Source organism: Numida meleagris, chromosome 5 (assembly GCF_002078875.1).
Source record: "Numida meleagris isolate 19003 breed g44 Domestic line chromosome 5, NumMel1.0, whole genome shotgun sequence".
In the NCBI taxonomy this organism is placed as follows: Eukaryota; Metazoa; Chordata; class Aves; order Galliformes; family Numididae; genus Numida; species Numida meleagris.
This window is the reverse complement of record NC_034413.1, coordinates 68,423,672-68,450,754: the sequence shown is the minus strand read 5'-3', so window position 1 is coordinate 68,450,754 and position 27,083 is coordinate 68,423,672. Positions and strand designations below refer to the sequence as shown.

General features: G+C 40.0%; 2 long non-coding RNA genes across 9 annotated transcripts in view; both read right to left on the bottom strand.

Moving 5' to 3' along the window:
- LOC110400132 overlaps positions 1-3,587 on the bottom strand; it is a 42,389-nt gene extending 38,802 nt beyond the window's left edge. For all 6 annotated transcript variants that reach the window (XR_002439659.1, XR_002439656.1, XR_002439661.1 and 3 more), the window contains exons 1-2: positions 3,533-3,587; positions 1,544-1,660 (exon numbers count right to left, since the gene is read on the bottom strand). This is a non-coding gene — a long non-coding RNA (uncharacterized LOC110400132). The remainder of the gene's footprint in view (positions 1-1,543; positions 1,661-3,532) is intronic.
- Positions 3,589-27,083, bottom strand: part of LOC110400131 — a 75,892-nt gene continuing 52,397 nt past the window's right edge. For 2 of the 3 annotated variants that reach the window (XR_002439653.1, XR_002439655.1), the window contains 5 exons: positions 24,846-25,043; positions 20,885-21,023; positions 13,097-13,238; positions 9,434-9,618; positions 3,589-3,623 (listed from right to left, as the gene is read on the bottom strand). This is a non-coding gene — a long non-coding RNA (uncharacterized LOC110400131). Of the gene's footprint in view, positions 3,624-9,433; positions 9,619-13,096; positions 13,239-20,884; positions 21,029-24,845; positions 25,044-27,083 lie in introns of all 3 variants that reach the window. The other variant, XR_002439654.1, reaches the window with a different exon arrangement.

The following is a 27,083-nucleotide window of genomic DNA, read 5'->3' as shown; positions in this document are numbered from 1 at the left end:
TCTGTCTTCTCCAGTATTCCTTGCAGGTGTGCTGAAAAGACATATGAACCCTGGAAATAAACTTTTATTTTCCTTCTATTTCTCCGAAGCTGCTCCTTACGTTAGATCTGCCTACATCATACTCCTCCATGACACTGCTTTGCCTCGGCTTCAGCAACAAACAGGACTCCTACCACTTTCCTGATGGGCCCTATCCCACCATTTTCCCAAATTCCCCCACAGAGTGACTAAGGAGTCACTGGACAGAACATGGGAATGGGTGAACCACAGCTGTAGCTGCAGGAAAGTGGTCTGGAAGCTGGTGAGGGACTGCCACCACCCACAAGGAACCCTCCTCTTCTGGTTGCCCAGATACGTAGCACGTCTGTCAAGCAAGTTGGAGCAGAGCCCTGGCCACTCCAGTGTCCACCTCCTGACCACACAGTCTGGCACTGCTCAGCACCAAGGGCTGATGTTCTTGGGAACACCACGTGGGTTGTGTCAACCCTCACAGCATTACAGTCCTCAGATCCCTGCAGGTACTTATCACCACCTTTTGGATGTTGCCATTACAGCTTCCCTAATTGATTTTGAGGACTTTCTGTGGCTGTAGGGAAGGATAACATTTCACTATGGCTTTGAATTCTTTTAATCTTCACAAAAGAGCCAATTCCTCCAGTCACCTGTGGGCTCCTATTGCTCTTCTTCAAACAAGCCTTTCTCTTCCTTCAGTGAATGGCTACTTTTTCTCAAACCAATGCAGAATGATATATTTTGATACAGCAGTAATTCCGTATTGAATTTTCATTTTACACAGGAGTGCAGAATCCAGGGACAACCTCGTGTGCAGGAGACCCTGTCCACAGGGACAAAGATGAGCAACAGAGATAGCAAAGGTACTGTGATGGCAAGAAACCGGCATCTTTCTAAAACGCCAGCCTCAGGCACAAGGAGCTCAAGAGAGAAGTGAGCCATCCCAGGCCTGTCCCAGGGAAGCAAGACTTCACAATATTTTTTAATCAGGATACACGAGTTCTGAGTCAGCTAAAAGCAACACTCAGATCCAATCTGTGATGGTTTTATTTGCATAAGTCGTAATGTAAACAGCAAATAGATCTGTAGGATTTCAGTTGACTTGTCAAGGAAAATAGATCTTTGTTGAAGTAAGCATTAAAGGAGAACCAATATGGAAAACACATTGTACTGCTCAAATGATGGACATTTTTGATCCTCTGAGCAGTTTTCCTGTGTTTAACCGTATTAGAGGAATGCCTAGTTATAACAATTCTCTCTCTATAAAAAGTTTTTTCTGAATGAAACAAACATACTTTGGTACACCACCTCCCTTGTCCCACTGAGGCTAAATGCATCACACACAGCAAAGGGAATACACCTCCCTTGCAACACTTACATAGAAGGTAATAACATGGATTTCACGCCAGTACTCCAGGTATGTGGGAAGAAAACTGTAACAGTACATCTCCACTCTTGGCTCTTCCTACTCTGAGTTATGAAACAGAAAATGATCAATAATTTAAAAACAAACAACAAAACCAAAACTCACTCATCTCCAGAGGCTGAAAGAGCAGAAACTGGGAAAACATTTCTGGCCCCCTGCTCCCCTTCTCCCAGGATGCTGCATCATGCACTGGGTCCCTCGCTGAGTAGAGCCAAGGTACTCCTGTAGGAAGAAATGCCACAGGAAATGAGGTCAGCATCCATGCTACTTCCTAGAAGGATCCCCGTGTGACTCCTACTACCAATATCCCACATCCAGCTACTTTCCCTTCGCTGTTCTCTTCTTCATGAGTTTCTTTTCGCTTTCCTCAGTGCTTACTGTACTTTGAATAGTTATGTGGCTACCATCCATAGGAGAACCATGGGAACTGGCAGGCAATGAATGACTGGCATGTAAAAGTTTTCTTTTTTCCTTCTTCTTCTACTTCTCCTTCTTGAAAACAACCTTGGCGAGCCATCAGATGAAAAAAATCCATTCTTCTGCCAGCTCCTACCCAGTGCCAGTGTCGGGCTATTTAAAGCTCTCTGAGAAGTGGTATGGGGGAAAGGTTGCATCAAACCAGCGTAACAAGTTGCATCTTTTCCCTCCATATTGAAAATAAGAAGACGCTGAGCTTTCCTTGCTGCCCAGACTCGACTCAAGTTAAACATCCAAGCCTCTGACATAAATGTACACTGTAGGAATCCATAATAAAGTACCACAGTTAAAACTAGCAACTGCATTTTCGATGCGAGAGCATAATCCTTATTGTTACTGGGGAGTCTGGATCCTGCCACAACAGAGGTTTTTTTGTTATATTACATGCCTACCAACCAAGACCTTTTATTTTATAGCTCCCTATGGTAGGGAGAGGAGAAAGAGTGGATTTAAGTTTCCAGGGAGCTGTCGGCCTTTGTAATAAGGTACATGGCTCACTGCTAGTTCACAAAGGGGGTTAGCACTAGAACTGCAGTGAACTATTCATCCTGCCAGCGAGCTCAGGTGAACACAGTGCTCAGAGCCAAATGGGAACGCTCAGTCCCATTCACCCAGTAGCTATATAATGTACCACAAGCTGAAAGCCGTTCATTGAGCCAGCAGGAAATTCAGACGTTAGCAAGAACTGGAACCAGAGCTGCTGTGATGGATGGTAATATCCAGAACCTGGGAAGTGTGTAGTAGTGCTGGGTTGTGTGTGTGTGTGCCATAGCACAGGAGTGCATCGCTTTCGAGATCAGTGAGCAAGTCTGGGAGTCACGGGGGAAGGGGCTGAGGTGTTCCTCCTCTCCTCCTCCCTGGGAAACTGTGAGCGAAAAGTGATGGATTTGATTTATTTCCCATTGTCAGCTATGAGGAAAGGAATGAAACTAAGAGTAGAATGAAAAAAACCCAACAAAACAAAAGAATTAACTCTAGGAGGAAAAAGGCCTATTCCCAGGGGAGAAATGTGATACTCCCCAGCTTGCCCACTATCAGCACTCCAAGACCCATTCCCAGCTGCTCTGCATTCTTGGGTTTCATCACTCAAATCTGAGTTACAGGGGAGCATTAGCACTGGCCACACTGCAGCTCTGCTGGTTCTGCCCATCAGGGCAATGCTCAGCCAACACCAAAAAGATACAACCTGGAGAGGCTGGTGCTCACAATGGAGGTAGCACTGAAACACTCTCAGTCCCAGAATGCACAGAATAAAGTCACTTCTTGCAAGGTGAAATTATGTCCAAAATGACCAAACAGTAAGCTTTAGCATTTTTCATCCCCTTTTTTTTCTTCATTTTTTTTTTGAATGACATTTCAGGAAGCCCTTCTGAGTCTAAGAAGCACCTCAAATCACTGGGTGTGGGAGGAGAATGGGTCCCTTGGTAGCCCTCAGATATACACTAGGAGCCCTCAGTGACCTAGCAGGACTGCTGCAGCAACATCGAAACCTCTCATGCTGAAGTTCCTTCAGCTGTGGGCGCTGAATATAACATTAAAAATCATGGAATCGTTAAGATTGGAAAAAACCTCTAGGATCAAGCCCAACTGCAATCCACCCCCATCATGTCCACTCACCATGTTCCTCAGTGCCACATCTCCATGGTTCTGGAACACCTCCAGGGACTGCGACTCCACCACCTCCCTGGGCAGCCTGTGCCAATAATACCTATAGGCATGTAAGATATTAGTAATTAGAGATATAGCACCCTGACCTGTATTTTTATCTTTATCATTTGATGAAATCAAATAACTCATTTGTAGGGGAAACTGAGGCACAGTTGCATTAAGAGCCTTCTGAAAGAAAAGGGGTAAATCACTTGGCTATCAGTAGTGAGAATTCAATACGAGTTGGTGATATTCCCAGTGCTCACTTCAACACACCCTTCCCAAACCAGGCACAGCGTCACCACCTTGCTGCATGCTCCTAACATGGAGCTCTGAGTGCAAATACTGTCCATACAGGCCCAGAATGCTGCCAAAGCTCTGAGATTTCCCCTAGGACCTCACAAAGCATTCCAGAGCTTCAGCATCGCCTCTCTGGAGACTCGGCTTCCCCAAGAGCTGGTGTCAATGCAGAGGGCAGGGATTGGGCTGGGGCTCATCCACTCTCAGCCACTGCGGCCTAGTCCTGCTACCAGCTCACCCTTAGCAAGAAGGGCACAGAAGGGTTATCACAGTGACCCTGAGCTGGCAGGGAGCATGGAGATGTGGTTCTGATCCACACTCCCAGTCTGCAGAGTAGGATTTCCATAATGATTAACTCCTCTATCCCTTGGAAGACTCACTTTCTGTGCAACAACTGCAGATGATTCCCCCCATACACCCTTAAAAATCTGTCTAACAGATCCGAAAACCCAACACCTGTGTGTCAGCACGAACAGCTGTACGCTTGCCACTGCTCCTCGAGCTGCAGAGGATGCCACATGCCAGTTGCTTTACTTAGAGCAAGTGGGGAGGCCAATCCATTGGAGAGAGAACACAGCATAATTAAGAAGCAACATGCTTTCTTGCTCCTGCTGCCCTGATTTTACTTTTTCCCCCTACTTACTCTGTTTAAACAGCTCCATCGGTGTTATGATGCTGATCTCCAGGCTTGCAGGGCTGTGAACTTAGGAGGCAGGATGTGTTTTCCCCGAGTTCTCACAGCACTCATCAGCTGGCATGTTAGGGTAGTGATGCTTCCAGTTGAACTACATTCTTGTCTTTTTTTCTTTCCTTTTTTTTTTTTTCTTCCCTGAGAAATATCCTCACTAAGAAAACTTTTCTTGGAATAAATAACAGGAGACACGAAGTGTGCAGAATCTAAACACAGGCATTCCGCACACTGTGTGACGGCAACAAATGATTACATCCACCCCGAAACATTCGCAGACAGTCATGTTTGTTTTCATTGCATTCCAGATATCAGTTGCAATCAGTCTATATATATTTCTTTCTCTGCCGTGCGTGTGTGTGTGTGTTCTCTTTATATATGGAACAAAAGGAACGTCTTGCTAAATCGAGCAAAATCCTCAAAAACCTTCAAAACCTGCGCTCTGAGCAGTGCTTGTAAAAATGCAAGGAGAAAGAGGGATTTTAAAATGGAGCTAAATAGCTCAGGGTCCAGTTGGAGCCATAATGTGAATTTATCCTCGGATGAATAATTTGCCTTGGTATTCCTAATTTGGCAAGTAAAGAGTGCAGCGTCGCTTCGCAGCCATAGTACCTTTGTGCTCCTAATCCACCAGGGGCTACCTATACTTGTCTATCTGTACATTGGATCACTGCTAGTGGAGGTCTGAAAAGCATCTCCAGCAATCTTTAATTCATGTGATTAAAAATTCAAAAGAAGCCCTTGTACCAGCTGTTAAACTATGTTAGTAAGCTGTAATTCAGAGTTCAAATCCCAGCAAATTGAAGGTTAGGTTAACAGGATCATTCAGTGGAACTGCATTATGTCGTAGCAACTAGAACAGTAGGTGGACTCTTTTATGCAGGCTCATTTGCAGATGATAAACTAAAGATGAGCAAACTCATAGCACTGCAAAACTTGCCTCGGATTTATTTCCCCCCTTCTCTTTCTGTGGCATGATTTTTTTTTTCTTAAAGTCTGGCAGATGAAACCAACTGTGGATTTTGTTTAATCTTTGCACAGATAGAGGCAGAATAAAATCAGCATGAAGTGTTTTGTTTAAGATTATCTGGAATCTGAGAAATGTGTTTTTCATCTCTGAGACTAATTAGTTTAAGTATAACAAAGGTGAAATTAGTTTGATGGTCTTAAGTTAACTGTTCATTCTCCCTTGGTAAATAGTGAGAAAGTAAAAGAGAAAAGAAATCCACCTTATTTAGAAGAGCTTGATGTGATTTATTCTTTGCTCAGCCTAGTCCCAACATAAACTTCCAGGAAGTCTGGAAGACTCAATTTTAAGTGCATGTAAGGCCAAAAGTATTACTCACAATTATTATTTATTATTAGCACTACAATGGTCATTAGTTTTCAGCTGAAAGTGAAAAGCTATTGTGGAAAGTGCTGTGTATAAAATGACAGTATTTGCTCTCCAGTGCTTACAGCCTTCCCAGCTTTACAGAGCTTGCAGGGAGAAGGTGAGAAACAGGATGTAATATCATCTTTAGTTTGCAGATGGGGAATTATGGCACAAAGTGTCTTTCCCAAAACCACACAGGAAGCATGCAGAACTAGAAGCTGAATCCTGATCTCTTGAAGGCTTTAACCAAAATACCATCCTTCCCGTCTATTGAAAGACTCCTACTTACTGTAGAGTGGGCTGTAAAGCAGACCTTTAATGAGCCCACACCCAGAAACTAGATGTGATCCCATGCCCATGGTACACATGAAAAATTTAACCCCATATAAAATACACTGATAATGTCTTCACTTGTGTGGTTCTGGTGACTTTGATAAAGTAGGTTTTGTGCAACAGAGAGCAATTCTGAAAAGGGAAGTCAAAGGGAAAAGCTAGGAAGGACTGATGGCTTGCTCAAGGTGGCAACAGAGAAAGGGAAAAATGGCCTGTTGGGGTTGTTGCTAGGATAATATCAGAGGATAATGCTTTCCAATAAAATAAATTAGGATAACTGTGTCTTTCAAATTTGGAAAAAAGATGCCAAATGAAAAACAGTGCTGGGTGTGAGTGTGTCAAGGATGCTGGGAGAAGGAACCTTGAGCTCAAGAAACACGTGAAGAAAAGCTTACAGAAGAATGGAGAGTTTTAGTGGCAAAGCACAGAAGTTTTGCACAGGTAGCAAAGGAATACATATTTGTACTTTGGAATTTCACCTCCTTGTTGCTGGTAAGATACCCTCAACAGACTTTGCATGCAGTCCTTCAAGTGATCTATTCACAGGTCTGAAGAGAGAAGTCATGCATCCTTTGCCCATGACACCTACAAACCTGAAGTTCATTCTCATTTCCTACTTGAGAGAATATTTCTTCTGAAATTACTAAAATTCCTAACTATTTTAAGAAAATAAATATACATTTTAAGTGATTAACATGTGTTTGCCTGTATGTGATCAACCTGTGGCTGCTTTCTTCCCTTGAAATCCTCCATTAACAAATCATTCCCGCTGTGGGTCAGATGTCATGAATAAATACATGGCACTCCCCAAACCCTTTTAATGTTTCAAGAAATAATGTTTAAAAATAACATTGTCTGACCAAGGACTGCGTAAAACTTGTGAAGGACTTGGCCTCGTAATTTAGAGTCATCATCATCAACAGGCTTTCACTTGGATAGCACCTTTCATTCAAAGATCTCAGAACACTTAATTTAATTAAGCCTTTCAACAATGCCATAATGCAGCCAAATGTTATAATAACTGCTTGTAGAGGTTTGAATCTGAGACAAAGAGAGGTTAAATGAGTCTCCCAAGGTCCCAGAACAAATTAATAACATCGCCAAGAGGAGGCTGCAAAGCCAGACCCGCAGCCCTCTCCCTCACCACAAGCTCCTTTCCTCCTCTCCCACCCCAACACACAGACACGAACACAGGGGATTTCTGAGGCCTTTGGTCCTCATCTTCCTGGGAAGCATTCTGTGTGACACCGAGCAGTGTTTCAGGCTCATGTTGAGGACTGTGTCCCTTATTTTGGCTGTTTGGAGCCCTGCTCTCACTCCCCATGCAGTGAGCCAGGTTTCTGGGCAGGGTTAGCTGCACCATATAGTGGGTGGCAGTAATGGGAACATTTCCCCCCAGAACAAGATTAGGATAAATCTGTCACTGCTCTCCTCCACACCATCACTTCCTCTGGGCTACCTGAGGAAGTGGGATTGTTTGCTGTTTTCCCCTGGCTACAATCTGCACTGTATTCACGGTGCATTGAGCAGTCGATTTTGCAGACTGTGAAGACCAAAGCTGGGTGAGCTCACAGGCACCTTATCTGCACTGAGGGACAGGGCTCAGCAGGAGGAACACCTCATCCTCACCACTGCATAGTGTGCTCCAGTGTTTTCTAGGAGGTCCCTCGCCTTCACAAGCTGCCTCATCCTGATTCCCTGAGCCTGGGAGATCTGAAGCACATACAGGCTGCAGTGGTATGGCTCCAGGCCATACAGCATGCACTAAGCACTACCATATGTCACAGAGGCAGCTAGACAAAATCTTCCCTGAAATGTGAAGAGGAGTGCTGGATACACGCGAAACTTCACTAGTTTCAAACCAAACAGCAAAGGTTTTGTAAAACAAAACCGGTTTACTGCTGAGCTTCAGCAGCTGCTTTCAAATTTACAAATACGTTTACATTCTGCAGAACACAAATGAGAAGTGATGGCTTTCTTAGCTGGCTGCCAGGACCCGAGGTGGGGATTTGCCTTTTCCCAGGTGTTGCTGCAGAGTTTGGTGCCCCACGACCTGCAGATGGAGCAACATGGGACATCATCTCAGCCCACAGAGAAGACCTGGAACTCCCTGGCATGAATGGCCACAGACTTTACAGGAAGGATTTGGTCATTATTACATTCAGTATTTCCCCTTCATGGAGGGGCTCCAGAATTAAATATTTGACCCTTTGGTTTTGGGAACTGCCGGCAAGAGATGCACCAGGCCCACACACGCGTGCAGGATGCGTGGGGTCTCATCAGAAAGGCCCAATTGAGCATTCCTCCAACTCTATAATCTCATGAACACAAATATTTAGCGTCCATCCCAGCCCCAGATTTATAAAAGGCCATCTGTTAACTGCTTTCACTGGTTCCCAATTAAGCCATCTCCATGGTGGGATTGATGCCACTCACGACTGACACGATACCTTCAATTTGAGGATAAGATAGTTATTTGGACTAATTTCCTTATGGAAAGGCCTCATGTAATTGAACAGTGGTGAAAACAAGCGGGGCTGGGCAGAATTACAAGCAGGGCCTGTGCGGCAGACAATACCCATTACACCAGTAACATCTAACTAAAGCACAACTCCAAGAGCTATATGATGCTTAAGAACATGGACTTTTGCTTTTTAAAACCAGCCCCCTGTCTTTATTATTGAGAAGTTCAAAATGTGAGGTTGAAGGCTGAAAAACAAAAAGACAGAAAACAATCCCAATTGTATTTTTTAAATCTAATTATTTTAAGCATGATTTCAGAACACTGGGAGCTGGAGGCAGCAGGGTAAATTATACAAATTCCTACAAAAAGGAAATTTTGTGGGTTGGAACTACCATGGAATAGTTTAAGCTTATCTGTGTTAATTAAGTGCATTAAAAAATATGTGACTTAATACATAAAACAATATTTTTAAAAATATAATATAAAAATATAAAAATATATAACCTTTTGCCTCAAAGGTTAAATGGGCTCAATTCTCTGCATGTGCAAATGAGTGCCATTCTATTGCTTTAATCACCATCATCTCACTCACCCGCATTTCTTGGAATTGAACAGCTGGATACTTCTAGGGTGCAAGCTTACCTTTAAATTCTTTCCCCATGAAAGACAGAAATAATCTGGTGGGAACATTCTGTTGGTGGGAGAGCTTACCTTGGCATGGTTCCATCGTGCATCCTTAGTAATGGCAGGTGGACACGACCAGTCAGGTAGAGCAGAGCACGCAGATGGAACCTGGCTTGGCTCACGGCCTTGGTGGAAAGCTCCAATATTTTCCTCCAGCAATTGTTCAGAGCATCACCTTTGAAATTTCTTTTAATGAACTGAAATTCGCTGCCCTAATTGGTGCACACATAACATGTTTTTAGTCATGACATAAACAATTTACTCCAGCATCAAGAAAGCATCAGGCTGAGACTTTATTAGACTCGCAGCTACAAATGATAAACCCACTCCTCTGCTTGTTTCAATGGTAAAATAAACTCCCAGCATGGATGGCAGGGATGGAGCTCAGCTCTTTGTTTCAGCATGGGCCCCGCATCCTGCTCCCACCCGCACCCCTTGGCAAAAGCACGGCCTGTGCTCCTACAGGTGTTACATTTTTTGCTCCCCCAGTGACCAGTAACAGTGCTATTGGACGAGCATAATATATCTCAAAACAATGTGCTGGCATTGCTGAGAACGTACATATAAGGCCACTGAGGTCCACACAGCAAGGATTGCACAATAACCCATTAAAATAAACATTTGCAACCACAGATAGCTGGCCTGAAATCCCTGCTCTGATACAAATAACATCTGGACAACTTTTGTATGCATCTTCCAGCATAAAACACCCTTGAGAAAAAATAGAAGGCAAGCTAAAAGACAAAGGACCACTAAAGATTTTATTATGCTATGGGTGTGGTGCCATAAATTTTAGGAGATTCAGGCAAGAGTTGCCAAGCCTGAATTTAAACAGCATGTTGTTTTTAAAAGTTGTAACATTAGTGACGAACAAGTCAGTATTCTTACATAATTAATCCAGTGTGAAATAGAGTGACTGGAAGACATCCAGTGGTTTAAAAATAACTCAATCATTTATAAGATCCACAGCACTATAGGATTTAACATTAAGGCACAGGAAGTGAAGGCATCTTGGTACGGAGCATGCTGTTTTAATTCCACAAAAGCTTTGTGAATTCGGCTTAGCGGAGCTCCCTGTACAACAGCCCTGTGCCACGCAGAAGTGAGGGAGGCTCCTCTCAAGTGGTCACAGGTTTAACAGCTGGGCTTTTGTCAGTGAGATTTGATTTCATTTTTCCTCTCTCCACCATTTAGAGATGTCTCCGGCTGGAGATACCATAAAAGAGATGAAAATAGGATTTTTTTATTTTTTTTTTAATAGTAATGCTTAACTGGAAAGACTGGGAGGAAGACAAAGCTACACAGGGAGCTAAGGAGTGTCTTCAGATGAGATGTAATCATGGTATGAATTTGAATGGACTACAGCCTTCAGCGTCATTTGTGAGTGGTGTTTTCAACTGGCAAGCTGCACAAATAGGTGCATACAGGAGACACAGCGTGAGTGGGGCTGCATGTAAAGATACAGACATACTGCCAGGTGAAGTCCTCAGTCATCACTGACCCAAAGTCATCACTTCTGTTTGCAAACTGAGGGCTCGGTTCTGCAAGTTATTCTGACACAAATCCCCACCCAGCAAAACCACCTGCAAGAGTCAGACACGGTTACAAACAGTGTTTCTGCAAGCTGGAAGAAAGCATCATGGCTAGTTATATTGGAACCCACCCCCTGCATGTCCAAAACTGTAGGTGGACAGTCCATACAGAGCTGTCTCTGGCTTTGCTATTTTTTTTTGTACATCTGTAAATCCTCACAGGTGATGCCACGTGGCGCGTTTCAGTGTACTACATTTCCCTTATTCTAAGTTTCACAGAATTTCTGTCCAAGAACAAGTTTTCCATAAAGAACTTATAGAATCATAGAATCATAGAATGGCCTGGGTTGAAAAGGACGATAATCATCATCTAGTTTCCAAGTAAAACCATTGGCAGTGTGGCATGTGGCCCCACAGCCCACCATTAGGATGCCAGCTCAATGGCATCTCATAACTCACTGCATTGTTCTGCTCTGTGAAAGCCCTCATGATGACAGAGTTTGCCCCAAAGAACATTTGGATTCCTGATAAAGGGAAGTAAAGAATAAAGCAAGTGGATATAAGGTGCTTCTTCCTCGGCAGCACGTTTCCCCTTTGCCTGGTTTGACATAGAGGATGAGAGCAGATACATCAAAATTGTAATCTTGAATGATCAAAATAAATCACATACAATTGATTTTGACTAATGTAAAACTAACTGAATACATTTCTGGAAACAGTACTTATGAATTAATAATAGTGATTAAGATGAATTAAACACACAGACTAAATTCTGCTCTACAACATGCTGACTTCCATGGAAACTGTGCATGCAGATAGGGTCTGAGTATAGCAAGTTAATTCTGAATTATTTTTATCTGTTGAATCAAAGTAGTATGTTAAAATGAATTTATGTGACTAAATAACATGCTAAACTTACCAATGTTTATTGAGTTTTGAATATTATATTCTCAAATTATCAGCATACCTGCTTAAAAATGCAAGAAGTGGCCTTGTGAAATCCATTACTGCCAGACTGCGGAGAGTCTTAACGGAGTAAAGGTACAAGAAATGTGACCCAAAACAGTATTTTCATTTCATTGGATATAGATAGATTTAAAGAATCGTTAATCTCATCTCCCATTCAGTACTTGGACCCATTCACCAGTTACAAGAAAGAAATCAGATCCACAAACGCCACTTCCACTCATGGCATCTGCCTCAAGATAGACCCAGTAACTGTACTGCAGTTTTTCTCTTGAAATACTCAGTTATATTCTTGTTACATACTTTTCATTCTATAAGCTTGTCTTTTTCATAAAAGCACATTTAGATACATTTCACATACGTACACACATTTTTATGTGTGTCATATATTTCATTTCTACGCTTATATACATATATGTTTTTCCTATGTATTTGTCTGTTTGCTTCTGTAATCATTTCGTAAGTTCTTTATGGCAAACTTGTTACTAGACAGAAATTCTGTGAAACCCAGAATAAGGGAAATGAAGTACACTGAAATGCACCACGTGGCATCACCTGTGTACATATAAGAAAGATTGATTCAGGCAAGTTCAAATCTATCAGTTGGATAAATGGTGCTTAAGATTGTGCACAAGAACTGCAAGGAATATGGGTCTCTGAAAGGCAGCATCTCTAAATATATAACACCTAGAAAAAAAATGGGAAGATTTACCAAAAGTGATGACTTTAAACAATTCCCATCAAAATTTTCCCCCCAAACATTTTGATCACTATTGAATGTTTTTTGCAATAGAAAACTAACTCTTCCATTGCATTTCTAGAGGCTCAAGGCAGAAGCAGGCAGGACGTCTGGAAGGGACTTGAACATTTATGCCTCACTGCCACTGCTTGACCTCCTCCAGAGATGGGAGGGCAAGCTTGGGTTAGTCTTCATGTCTGTGGTGATTAAACAGCTCCTGGTCTTACGTCTTGCTGAATACGTTGTCTGTCTGCTAGATATTAACAGGAAAATATTGTTTTCCTGTCCATAGGTGTCTGTCACAGTTCTCCTTTCTGATGCAGACCCTGCAAGGTCTAGCACAAGGCAAGGACACTTGAGCACTGAAGTAGTTTCTTGGAGACACTGATGGCTCTTCTATATATGATAATTTTAATTAAATATCTGCTGCTATGTACTCATCGATGTTCTTACCTTAGACCAGCTTCATACACCAGATGCTCTAGTTAGTTGACCATATCAGAATTTTTCTGGAGAAATTTCTTTTCTAGAAGAAAATATCCTTTCCAGGAAAAGTCTGTTGGGAAAGCCATAGCTGATTTGAAGAGTTTTCTTCCTGTGTTGTTAAAATAAAGCCTTCTGGTTAATTAGCTAAAAAAGTTTTAATCAATTTCATTTTTATCAGCAATTTGAAAAATCATTGTGATTTTCTAAAAGTATAGTATTTTTGGAAATCCTTTCATATGAAGAATGTTGTGGTTTTGAATTTTCATCCAAGAGTTGGATTAATTTCTTTTCTAAAAACAGAAAATATGTAATGGGAAGGGATTTCCATTTTCTACCCAGCCATGACATTTAGTGGTATTATTATAATTAGTTATTTTCCTTTCTTTTATGTAGAACCATTCATAAATATCGTACATTGTAGCAAGTTGAGTTTGGGCCTACACACAAGCTAGTTTATACAGAGTAAGGCAGTCAAAACCAGAATCTGATTTTTTTCAAAGTACATAAATATGTTCACGAATTTGTATGAAAATATAATTACAGGACAGGTCAGAATATGTTCAAAATAAATTTTTAATGACCAAAGTACCACACTAAAATAATTCAATGCATATAAATATTCCAGCTTTCAGAATTGCTATCAAGTAACATAAAGCAAATGATAAAATCAAAACTTGGCCCTCACTCTTCAAGACGCTGAAGGCCATCCAGCACAGTCCTTAGGTGGATATAAGCTGTATATAACATGGGAGTTTGCTGCTAATTGGTAGAGGCCAATTACAAATTACATCTAGTATCCTGATCAAATAATCTTCAGTTTTCAGGACTCTGATGTTTATTACTCCTTGGACTTATGAAAGGAGAAAAGAATTTTCAGTTTCATTGGCCTGGACCTTGTAAATAAACAGCACAAAGGAATGGTTTGGAAATTAAATTCTTAACATTGGCAGTATGACCTAGAGCAGGGACACTGGTGTTGGTACTGGTTTTGGTGTATACATTATTCACTGGACCTAGTATAGATCAGGAGCTGGTGCTACCAAGCTTTGAGCCCGGCAAAGAAGAGGTTGAGAAGACTGTCGAAGATCAATCAGCTTTAGATGACCAACCAACTTTCTGGAGCTGTGAGCAGAGCAGAAAAGCCATTGTTTGTAGGGCAGGTGTAAATCTGGCAGCAGTCCTCCAGGTAAAAATGTCAATAGTTCCCAGAATATGGAGAAAATATTTTTGCCAGATGTTATAATGCCTCTTACATTTGCAGTAGGAAGATACATCAAATGATTTGAGCTGTAGCATCCCTGATTCAATCTGTAACATCCCCATGCATTCACATTTTAAATGTCCAAACGTTTACTGCAATCTAAATGAAGGGGAAAAAAAATCAGTCCAATCACTTACAGATCATGAATTAGAAAAGTGATTATTTTCCTTTAGAGAAGATACCTACTGAAAAATGGTGACATTATGCTCTTTTCAAATGGATGCTTTGGCTTTTATAGATGCTCTTGGTACAATCCATTTCTATGAACTGCATGTTAGAAGGTTTTACCACTCCATTATAGATAAGTGTTATGGCTGGGCTGGGAACATGTGCCTTGGTGCCACAGCATCTTTTGGACTGCATCCCCTAGATGAGGGGAGAATAGCTGCAGTTAAGCTTAAAGTTGGGTAAGAAGGAATGATAGGATTGCTCCTGCCTGGAAGTGAAAATCTGAGAGTTCTGAGCACTGAAGGTACACAATGGGAAACAATTTTGGCCTGGGAACAGGACCCCGGGATTTGCAATTCCATCCAACCACCTAATGACATCAAAAATTTCAGCAGTGTTTCAGACCTACCTCTTTTCTTTGTGTAATCCTATGCTCTTTTTCTCTGATAGAATGCAAACACCCTTTTTTTTGTTTATAATCCAAATCCAAGCTATAAAATCACATGTTTGGCTCACATTTAAAAATTGCCCGAGAGAGCCATGTTACTCTTTTTAAAAGTAATAACATTTTAAAAAGTATAATTGCATTATTATTCTTTGACTTATCCATAGTTAATAATCAGAATAGATTGTTTCAACTCCAAGGCTGACATTTTTACACTCTCTGTTTTCAGTAATATTAAAGTCTAGTCCAGCCCACACAACTTAGATGAAATATTTCATGCAGCATCAGCTTTTTGGCAGCCATTGGATTTGTGTACCCATCAAAACAGCATCTTCTGAGAAGAGAAAGAATTAGGAAAAAGTCATTTACCCAGTTAATTCTGTAACTATTGATTTCAGTGTAAACCCCTTCCTCTTTATAAGATTAATTTTGTTCTTCCTATGTCCCACAGAAAAATCTTGTGCCCAGAGAAAAGCTGCTATGAAAGGGATACAAATGAATCTACTTAGATAATTGTAATTCCAGTCAGACACTGGCACCATGTAGTTCATGTTTTATCATAAGGGTCTGATTTCTAAGATTTAGCCATCAGTCTAAAGAGCGCAACACAGCATTTAGACCCTGATACTGCAACAAAGACAGAGTTGGCTCCAGTCATGGAGGGCGTACCTGGGTCTTTACTCAAGATCTTCAAACAAGTTGAAATTTTTGGGATATAACAATAACAGCATCTGCAAAGGCCTCGTGGTTCTAATATTCAACATATATTTATCTACAAAATGAGGACTTTGGGCCCTTCAGCACACTGGTGGTGGGTTTGGAAGGGTAACCAAGAAAGAGAACAGAGAATCCTGAATGCTGCCATTGACGATGCCTACCCTACATTTGAGAAGTAACAGCAAATAAAAACTCCACCAGTCTCATGTGTTTTGTAGTGGAATAACCACAAAAGGATTTCCCCCCCTCCTTTTTTTTCTAATCAGAGACTGATTAATTAATTCTCATTATCTCCATCTCTGTCACAAAGATAGCATGGTGATGCTGTCAGAAAGCTGTTGTAATTTGCCTCGGGCACGGCTGTAATTTGGTGGTGGCTGAAGTGATCACTCGTTATTTTAGTAGGTCCCATCATCCCCATGCCCACAGAAAAGTGCTCACAGGCAGGAGATGTGTGCCCAAGTACGACGGAAATAGGTGGTAAAAGCAGTACAAGCCTCACTCTGAGCAACCCTCAAAGGAGCAGAGCAAATAAACCATGGCCTCCTACTTCCATAGCAGCACCAAAGGCAGATTCAGACCAAGTTAGGACAGAAACCAGTCTGAAAAACAAAAAAAATCCTTTTCCAAGGCAAAAATTATTGAGGGAAAACTTGTAATGCAGCAGCTGGTATTGGGGCAGAGGGAAGAGAGAAAAAAAGCCTCTCCTAGAAGACTTGCAGAGCAGCAGCCTGCTAAATGTGACCACATCAGGAAACAGTCCTCACCACAGCTTCATCAGGGTGAGCTGAGACAACACCATAAATGTGGGAGACCAGTAGGACCAAGTGTTACTGGCAGCGCGCAGTACAAACTGAAAGCATCCATAGACAATTGAAACCACATTGCATGAATCCTCCTCAGATCACAAGGTTAATGCAGATCCAGCTTTCAACTCAGTGAGCTACATAAACCAGATGAGGTACAGCGAACAATGGCTCATGCGGGTGTCCCAGTTTCCACCAACAATGTTAGCCACATTGGTGGTGACTCAATTTGTTTCCATCATATGCTCTTTAGAGTCGCCTCTGGCGGCTTTAATTTTCATACTCCTTTTCCAAATGAACATTATCCAACTGCAGCAAGAGGAGTTGGCACCCAGCAAAAGGCATGTGAAGCTCCATTTTCATAACATACTAAATGACACAAGGTTTAAGGGTTGCTCCTCTTCCATTTGACCCTTCTGGCTCAGATTCAGAGTTCAGCTCAGAGCATGATATCTTCCTATATAACCATACAGTAAAGCAAAAAGAGTCAGCAATAACCAAATAACCATATATAACACACAAAAAAATAGCCAGGTTTGGAAAAAAGGGGATAATTATCCTATGTGTGTATATACCTGTCTTTTATATGGCATCATACTACATCTTCTTTAGTGCAGAAGAAGCAAAATACTTGGAAGAAATAACATAAATCTACATCTGACCTCAGTGAAAAGAACGTCTTTCTCAGTGTAACATACTGTAACATGAAGTTTGCTCTCCCAGCATTATTTGTTTAATAGAAATATTTTCCATACCACCTGGTTCTGGCAGAAAGTCAGAATTTGCATTTATATGAGGTAGTTTATCAAATATAACATACAGAAGTCTGTTAAGTACACATTGCATTTTGTTTGTGAGAAAATCTGTTTGTATTTAATGTAGTTTTTAAATTAACCTTAATGAAAGCTTCTGAAAATTGTTGTTCTAAGCATTTGAAATATGCAACAAGAACTAGTGGAAGACATAAACATGTTTTCCATTATATGTTATCAGATAGTCCAAAATTACTACAAAAAAGAACGTGGGACTATGTTAAATTAGAAAGATAAGCAAGCATTTAGTTAAAAGGCAAAGGTCTTTAGAAGAGTAAAGCATCTGACAGTTAACCCCAAAGTCCTACAATCTCCTACTAAGAGGAGTACAGCACTTGCAGAATACAGTAGGGTGTTTTAACCACATCCACGGCTCAGATGAAACACAGGGCATGTTTCACAGAAATCCTGTGGTGGATGTTTGTTCCAACCAATATTTATAGAGTAGTTGTGTTCCCATGGCTATTTTGAAGATCTTACTAAAAGAGTATCAAATATGATTTGCTCACAGCTCTATCTTTTGGAAAGAACCAACCTAAAAACGCAACCTTTATAAATGGCCTTACTATACATAATCCCTTCAATTATCAGAATACTATTTTCTGTTGTCCTCTGCTGTTTGCTGATTTAATTTTCGCCTTTAGCATAAGACAGGCTGTTTTCAGTTGATAGTTACACTGGTGACTTCACAAAGAACATACATAACATAGGAAGGAAATATCTTTGGTGTTACGACTTTCTTTCCAGCCTTTCCTCATGTATCAGATTAAATCTATTATAAAAGAATAAGGCGATACTGTGGAAAATTGCCAAACAAGGGCAGGTATCAACAAGACATTTAACTTCTGTGATCAGTGAGATTAGAGGAAAGCAGTACCTAAATAGCTTGATGATGGAGTTGTTGGGACAATAATCATTCAAATAATAGCAATAAAAGTATCACTGGTTGTGATCAAGTAAGGGAAGGAAAATCTGACTAATGACTTTGTTTTACTATTCTGGTAACCCTTTGCATAAAGAAAACTCAGTAAAATCAGGTTTTAATCAGGGTGATATTTTTCTGGAAACTCTTTCTTCCCAACACATTCTGGCACTTAACCAGTGTTTGAATAACATTCCCACAGTAAGTTTTGAGTCAAACTTCTTTTTCATGAGCAACTGCTCTGGAACACAGGAAAATCGAAGAGCTTTTCTCAGAAAGTCATTACTTTTCTGAGAGATATATAAAAAGGCAAATACCCAGTTAGCTGGTTATATAGTCACAGATTACAAAACAAAAAATGTTAAGTCCTACAAGAATCCATCCAGTAAGAGCCTAACCAGAAAATATCAGGTCTCATTGGCATGCTGTTGTGAAGGTGACCAAGATGTGTCATCATTACAGACCCTTTGCACACACTGAGATTCAGATCAAGCAGTGCAAGTCTGCATCTATCCACACAGATCACCTCCAGTACGCATCTGAGACTTCTCCCTGACTCCATTTGATTTATATCCTCTCACTATTGTGTTGGAAAATTGGGGTATTTTTGGTTTTGTTTTGAAACATAACAGAGGCAGGGCAATCTAGCTGTCATCTGGGTGGTGGAATACTGGAAATCCTGTTTTGGATCACGTTCTCATTCTCTACTTCAAGGGGAACGATTTCCTATAACTGAGCTCCAGATCACTGTGCTTGTAGGGTGGTCAGAGAACACCAGCTCTGCTTCACATTAAACGTGGAATTTTTAATAGCCGAGGAGGAACAAAAAAGGAAGAAGGAAAGAACTGAAAAGTTGTGATATGAAAATTTTGCAGTAGGGACTATTCCTCAATACTATGTAGTCTCCCTGACTATGTCGACTCATTGATCTCCAAGGTTTCTACAGTCCTTTCCAGCTAGATCAGACTAAATGCGGAACATTTGGGAGAGTCAACCTCCCAAAACCCTTCACCCTTTGGCTTTCCTTATATTTCTGTGAGGTTGTTAACCAGACACCTACTGCCATGAAAAGCCTAACGAGCTCTTTGATTCCCTTACCCTACAACATGCAATTTTAATGTAAAGGGCATAGAAACCCTTAAAGCTCAACGTTTCATGCTTTTAGCTTCATAAATGGGAACCTGGAAGGTTTAAGAGCTTTTGTGCATTTTCTGTGTTTGCAGGCTGCAGTCCATAGATGGGATGGGGGATGCTGACTTCTTGGATGTCGCGAGGAACAGAGCTGTTGTAGGAATGCTGAGAAGCCAGTCTGGGTAAGGGGAAGACCTCAGAACAATAGCAGAGAGCTTGAGGACAACTTCCATTTATAAGAAAGTTCTTGGCGTACATAATAGCCACACTTATGAAAGTTTTCTGAGCCTTTCCTAAATAGCTAAAGGAGAGTCTTTTTAGGCTTTTTATTTTGAGAGATGGAATGAACAGAATGTGCATAATCTTTGGACACGATGGGGAGAGAGATGGAACTGTGCATTTGTGCCTAGGCCAAAAAATAATTAAGGCAATAATACTCTGCAAAGGAGTATGTTATGAAACTCCTCAAGGAGGACTTTTAGCCAGATACAACTGATGACAAATATTTTTTGCATTAATAGTCCTAGCAGGCAGTATTATAAATACCTACAAGAATTTATAAATGGTATTTTAGGGTGTCATTCTGGTTGTTTTTTTACATGTTAGCATATTACACATTTGGTTTAAGAAGATACTGAATGTTGTCTAATGGTAGACTGTGAAAAATCGGATGAGTGGAGGTTTAGGGCAACTTTGGAAAGATCTGGGGTTGAATCATGAAAGCCAAATAATGTAAGTTTACTCTAATGGGAAAAATATACCTATGAAAAACACTAGAGCTACAGGGTCATGGCCCATGACACAGAAGGGATGCAGAGGGTCTTTGGAGCAGGAAACTATTTGGCAACCTTTCTGCCTTAGCTGGCTGAGAGCAGTGAGAAGCTAATTTAGTCAGTGGGTAGGAGAGGCAGCTCTCAGAAAAGAGTTGGGAAACCAAAGGCGGCCGCACTGAACTATCAAGAAATGCATTTTGAAAGTTATTATGTAACATTACGGTCAAAACTGAAGATAAGAGGCTGATGCATCACAGCATTAGTGAAGTCAGTGTTAATATGTTTGCATAGATAAGGAAGATTTGGCGTAGTATACAGGCATAAAAATGAGGAGCCAACATTAGCTGAAACTGAGCTGAAAGCACCATTGCCAAGAGATGTAATTCTTGTCTTCATCTCCTGGAATATCAAGGTTTCTATAGTTTACAAACATATGGGTTTTCAAAGCTATTACAACTGTGACATCGATTTAGAAGCTACAAATAGGCAAGAGGTTAAGATTAGAGCTGGCCAGGAATTTTCGTACAAAACAGAATTTTGCGTTTTAGCCAGGATTAGTTAAGATAACTGAGCTTTACAACATCATACTGCCAGGTGAAAAAATGACTCACTTGACAAGCTCAGTACAGCTGGGATGAGTACTTTTGAATTGTGTTTTTGCATAAACATTCATGATGTGTTGTCATTACTAATAAAAAGATGCAGTAAGGAGAACTGTACCTTCAGATTGTACAGGCAAGGGAGGGCACTTTGGGAGCCACTGCCTTCTTCAGTTTTCACAAGATGGTGAGATGGCTCTGGGTTCTCTGTACAACAGGATAGCTTAACCCTTTAAGTCATACCCGAGGTCCGCGACAACCTGTGCTTTTGAAAAAGTTAATCAAAATTGAAGAACAAATGTTCTACATCTAAATGTACCTAAAATTAGCATCTGAAAAAATCAAAACCAAAGAAAATCTTGTTTCATCAGAAATTGAACCAATAGCTAAATACCATAATAAAAAGAAACAACCAAATAATACCCAAACGGACAAAAGGAAATAAATAACTCGTACCGCGCTGTGGACCTTTTTGCACAAAAAAGCTCTGCCACAGGAAGTGAAAAACCAGACAGAGAAGCAATGCAATCCTTTACCCAATCACTGCGTGCTCAATCAAAGAATTCTGAACTTCAGTGGAATTCACTTAGACACTGGGGATTAAATGGGCAGAAACCTAGATTACAAATCAAAGAGCACTGGATAGCGCTTGTATATGTTCTGCTTATGAAAGCTGCTTAATGATTAAAGTCATCTATGCTTAAAAAAAGAAATAAAAAAAATGGAAAAGCAAAACTGTTGAGGTCTGAGAGTATGTCTCTGGATTGACAGGTCATAGGTTAAATCCAGATGAGGGTCACTCAAGCCTGGTGTTAGTCTAAATGAGTACAACATTAATGCCGAAAAATCCTCGCGATGAGCTCACCACCTGTCTGCTGCAGAAATCCGACCAGTCTAGGCTCAGTTCAAACTTGATGTTTACTTGCATTTACAGTACTTGTGTGCTACTAACTAGGGAGAATGAAGTTAGTAAGCTGGCTTTTGATTTCAATCACTATGTCTATCCTTAATTTACTTCTGTCTACTGCCATATAAAAAGGCTGTTTTTCATTGCAAGTACAACAGGATGCTTGTACTTCAGGAATTTCATTTCAGTGTGATTTTAAATGTTGGATTTTGTCAGGAAAACAGACAGGAAACTTTCTTTAAAAGAAAAATCTTATTTAGAAGGTGTTCATCTTGAATCAAAACAAGAGAAGTCTAGAAAGGTAAAGGAGAATTTGGGTAAACTATAAATTGGCAATCATAGCTAGGTCGGTAACACTGACATTGAGGTCCTGATCCCAAATCAAAAAAATACCCTATTGATACAGAACTGAGCCTTGAAAAACATCAGAGGGTTAAAGTAACCAACACTTAAAGGGAAGAGGAATAGATCACTTGCTACACTTATTCCATTATGTTTTAAAAACTCTTAGGGTTGATGTGAGCTTGTTATCATTCATTAAAAGATAAAATTTGCTGCAAAAGGTACATACTTTGCAAGTATATAGCAGCTAATCTCAGACCTCTAATAGATTTAACCTTGTATATTCATAGATATTTAAAGTGTTATGGTTTGAAGGTCATCTCCTCTGTCTTACAGTGAAAGGAAAGCAAAGAAAGGAATAAAAATTAGACAGAATTAATTCTTCAAAAAGTTTTTACAAATCAAAACCCTGCAGTTTCACACTGAGAACAAAAGAAGCATATTAAACACCAAAGTTTATCAAGACAAATTAGGTCCCAGTTTCAAATTTTCTTTAATCTTTTGCATCTGAACGTTTTTTTGCCTCATGCTGTTTTCCCTAGTTAAATGTTAAAATGAATTCTAGCCAATACCATTGACTTCCTCCCTTAAAAATATTGAGACACATAATAAAAAATTAATTACTTCCCCTAATTTCCGTGTGATTCTTTAAAAAGATGTAAAATTCATTTAAAGTAAGTGGTGACTTTGTCTTTGAAGATCACGACAATTAACATGGATCAAAGCTTAGGTTCTGTAACGATGATAGCTTATTAGCATAATGAAATTAACTTAGAGACAAGAATCTTTAATAGGTACAACAAAAACGCTTTAATAATACTTGAAGAAAATTATGTATTTGCTAGAAGTACAACAGTTTCAGACTTTCTATCCAATTAATAAGTTGTTAATTAACTCCTTTTCCAAACAATGTGCACTTTAAGTTAACATCTGCCCATTGGATAACACTTTCCTGTGGTATTTTCTTTTTAATATACTGTAGAACTGCCTCACTGTTTTACTGGGAATTCCTTGTAGGACTATTCTTATACTAGGGAAACAGGACCCAAATATAGTAATACGCTTTCTGAATCTAACCAATTAAATAAAGGAGAAGGCTTATTTCACAGATGAGGAGAAGGAGTGGGTAATTCCTTAATTATGGCTGCATTGTTTGTGGCAGTGCTTAGTTTCAGATTTCTTTGCATTTTCAATAGACATTATTTTCTGCAGTTTATATGTCTCTGTAAAATGGCTCTCAGCTGACTAGTGCCATATATGGACTTGACTTGGGAGCAATTTTCATATTTTTTCAAATATCTATTTATAGCTCTGTGTTACAAGATTTTACAGCCTTATTTATAAGATTGTAAATCAATAACTATTGTTTTTAAAGATATAGAGCAGGAAGGTTGCTCACAAAAAATTAAAGCAGAGCTGCGTGTATAAAAATAGTATTTTCATAGTCTTTGCTTTGTAGTGTTGAATAATAAGGGCTTTCAGGACTTTAATTTTTAATTACAATGACACATTTTTGTTTTAGGGGCTTCTGCCTGCATAGCAGCTTGGGGATCAAAAATTTCACAGAGCATTTTGCTTTTTGCAAGTGGATTTGGAGAGCACACGGGACTGCACGGGATGGATAGTGTTCAAAGCCTCAGCACGAAATGCTCAGGCCAGTGATGGAGCAATTAAATAAGTCTTATGTGAAACAAATGTGTTATTATATTCTATCAGGTCAAGGATCCCTGTTTGAATAAATCCCTAATTACAGTAACTTTTCATTTAATCTGGCAAATTCTAAGGAATTTAAGAATTTATGAGTTGGAATCAGCAATGAACAATATGCCCGTCTTCTAGTCCACTCAAGGCCACACAGGTTGATCTCATTTTGAGTAATAAGGAAGCCAGGAATGTATCTCCTACACAGGGCACTGTGACATTTTGTTTTTGCAGAAAAAAAACAAATCTGGAAATTCTTATTTCCCTCTCTTCAGAGATAACAAACAAACAAAAGCAGCACAAGACTAAGAACATTTCTGAGGTCACCTTACACCTTAGAGAACTCTTCTACCACAAACCTAAGAATACATAGACCTTTCTGTGCAAAATCCAGCCAAAATTCTTCTATCTGATCGCTGCTGGCTTTGATTATGTTTTCCATTTCTAATCCAGCACAGCTCTGTGCAGTCCCAGAGTACAATCACCTCTGAAATGAGATCAAAATGAGCCCTGATACAGAGCAGAGTGTAGCTAAGATTTGGGGTGCACCATGGGTACCAATAGTGTCCACATGGCATCAAGGCAGAATGGAGAGTCATGTAGCCCTCAAGGAGTTACATGCCTTCGTGTGGTATTTTTACTATTGGAATTAAAATGTTGATTACCACCTTGAGTATGTCTCCTTTAGCCACAGTTACATCTTAGTTCCTTTGGAACAACATCTTCATGAGTAATAATTAATCAACACTCAGTACATGCACACAGTGCACAGCACTATCTACCAGGACACCATCTTCTTTGGGGTGGAAACGAGATGCAATTATCAACTTACATGGAAACTGCATAATCATGAGATGAAGCTGAGAAAACCTCTGTTTTCTGCACATAAATAGACAACGCTGCTCTGCTATTGTCACTTTGATGGACATAAATACATAAAGTTCTGGTTATTACACCTATAGCTAGTTTTTGTTTATTTAACTTCTTGCAAAAGTTTAGTTTGTCATAAATCAGAATTGATCTCTCTTTTTTTTTTTTTCTTTCTCCTAAAATCTCTAACAAATTAACAGCTGAAACATCATGAGAGGTAGCAAATGTGACCCTCGTTTTGCTCAACCATTCCCAGGTCTACCTCGTTCCCGGGGCAGTTCTGACACTGAAGTTGCTCCAGTAATACGAGTCCCTCTGCAGCTGGTGGGTTCCTCTTGGAGTACGCTAACCCAACTCTGGGAACATTTGGAACCATGTCCTGGAGAAGTCCCCGTCACTGACTGGTGCAGGTGGCTGAGCTCTGTAGAAACCAAATCCACCGACTCACAGGAGAATCTGCCTGAAAAAGAAAAATAAAAAAAAAAAAAAAGAAAGACATTTCCTTTCAATGACTTGCTTTTGGCAAATCAGGATTTTGGGGGTAAAATGTTTCCAGATTGTAAATCCATCCGATAATTCCTCAGTTGCAAGCTCCTTGGTATCATATTCCAAGAAGTATGATATTACATTGGCTGGGAAGTGCAGTCAGAAGAGCATCGTCACCTACTTCTTTGCTTTCCTGCAAGCTTCCATAGCCTACCAATTTTTCCTTGGAAGATTCCCAAGCAAGAAAAGGTCTCCCTCCTTGCTTATGAAACTCAGGATCTTAACTGCACAAGATACCATGAGTACAAGCCAGAAACATTAGAGATTCATTTAAATAAGACATTATATTCTTTATGAGAGAAAAAAAAAACAGCTCATCTTTGAAATGTACTTATTGTTCCAAATTTTGAGCCAAACTTCAGAGTTAGGCTATAGATAAGGTATTTCTAGAGCTTTACTGGTGCTTGACATAATGCCAGAAGATACTAAATTCTCATTTTTAAGTGAATGACCACTGCACAGAGCTGCCAACTGAGAGCTTCCTTTAAAGTAAAAAAAAGAAAAAAAAAAAAGCTTGCCAGGGATAACCTCAGTAAAAATGACGCTGATAAATGCATTGGTTTAAAGATAATCAATACAACGCTTCCATTCTTTATGAACAGTTTTATTTTTTGGTCAGTAGGATATATTTTCTTGTCCAACATCTACTTCCAGTGAGGTCCTCTTGTCTTTTTCTTGATTTTGAAACAGAATACACTGTGATTAAATCATGAGTGCACATGCAACACATTCAGTCAGCGTAATGCCCTGGAAACATTTGATTTAGTGTATAAGAAATGGTGGTGCTGCATGTTTCTCAAATGATACAATAGTTTTCTTCACCAATAGCATTCCAAATTATATCTATAGAATAAAATACTATATATTCTAGGTCTATTTTTAATTGATTACTCCCTCTGAAATAACACCCTTCCCTGTTCATGTGGCTTTAGTCCCAGCTTTCTATGATTTCTCTGTTTTGTCCTGGGTTTGGATTTCCCTGGATGGCCCTGTTGCTGTTCCTGTCTATTTTCAGAATGATTTATGTTTCTCAAATTTATTTGCATATTATCCTCACTGCATGGATACAACAAGTACAACTTTCCTTGTTTCCAGCTTCATAGCTGAGCAAAAAATCTTCTCCCCTTCCTTCCCATTCCCCACCCTGCTGCAGTCAGCCCCATTGCTACAGACATTCACTGCATCATTGTCGGGAGGCATCAACTGAAACCACAATTATGAGGTGGGAAAGTACAAGCAGGTGAAAAAGAAACAGATATTATCTCTGCACCATGCCTCCTGTGGGAGTGTTTTTGATGTTTTTTTTATTTCCTTTTCTTTTTCCTATTAGAATAGCACATATCATAGAGGTAGAAGACGCAGTAGTTGAACCACAAAAGACAGTGATCTGAGGACCACATACCACTAAAACCACATAGAAGGCTCAAGAAAAAGACGTAATAGAGGAATTTTCACCTTTTTCAATCCCTGCTGGTTTGAAACCAATTTTACTTCTAGATTTTTATAATTACCCACCAAACGCCTTTTAAAACACATAGCTTAGTCATTACCTTTACTTCCATCAGCAAGTCGGACTTCAGTTTCAAGCTAGGACAATATTGGACAAACTGGCTCAAAGCAAAGGATGAGCACAGCTCTGGAGTGACCCCCAGTTATGTTGGTTGTACTCACTACTTGCATTTGTACTCTCTCCATACGCTGTTGTACACACCAAAAACTTCGCCAAGTCAAAGATCATACACAGCTTTAGGCAAATTACATCTCATGTTAAGAAAAAAGCAATCCAAATCTAGAACCTAAGGCATGGTGGAAGTGCTGTACATTAGAACTGTTGAAAAATGAGAAAAGAGAGCATAAATATGAAAGTAATATTCTAGTGCTGAAGCAAAGCTGCAAATATCTCAGAATTACAGTTTAAATTTTGGGTGGTCCTGCGTGGAGCCAGGACTTGGAC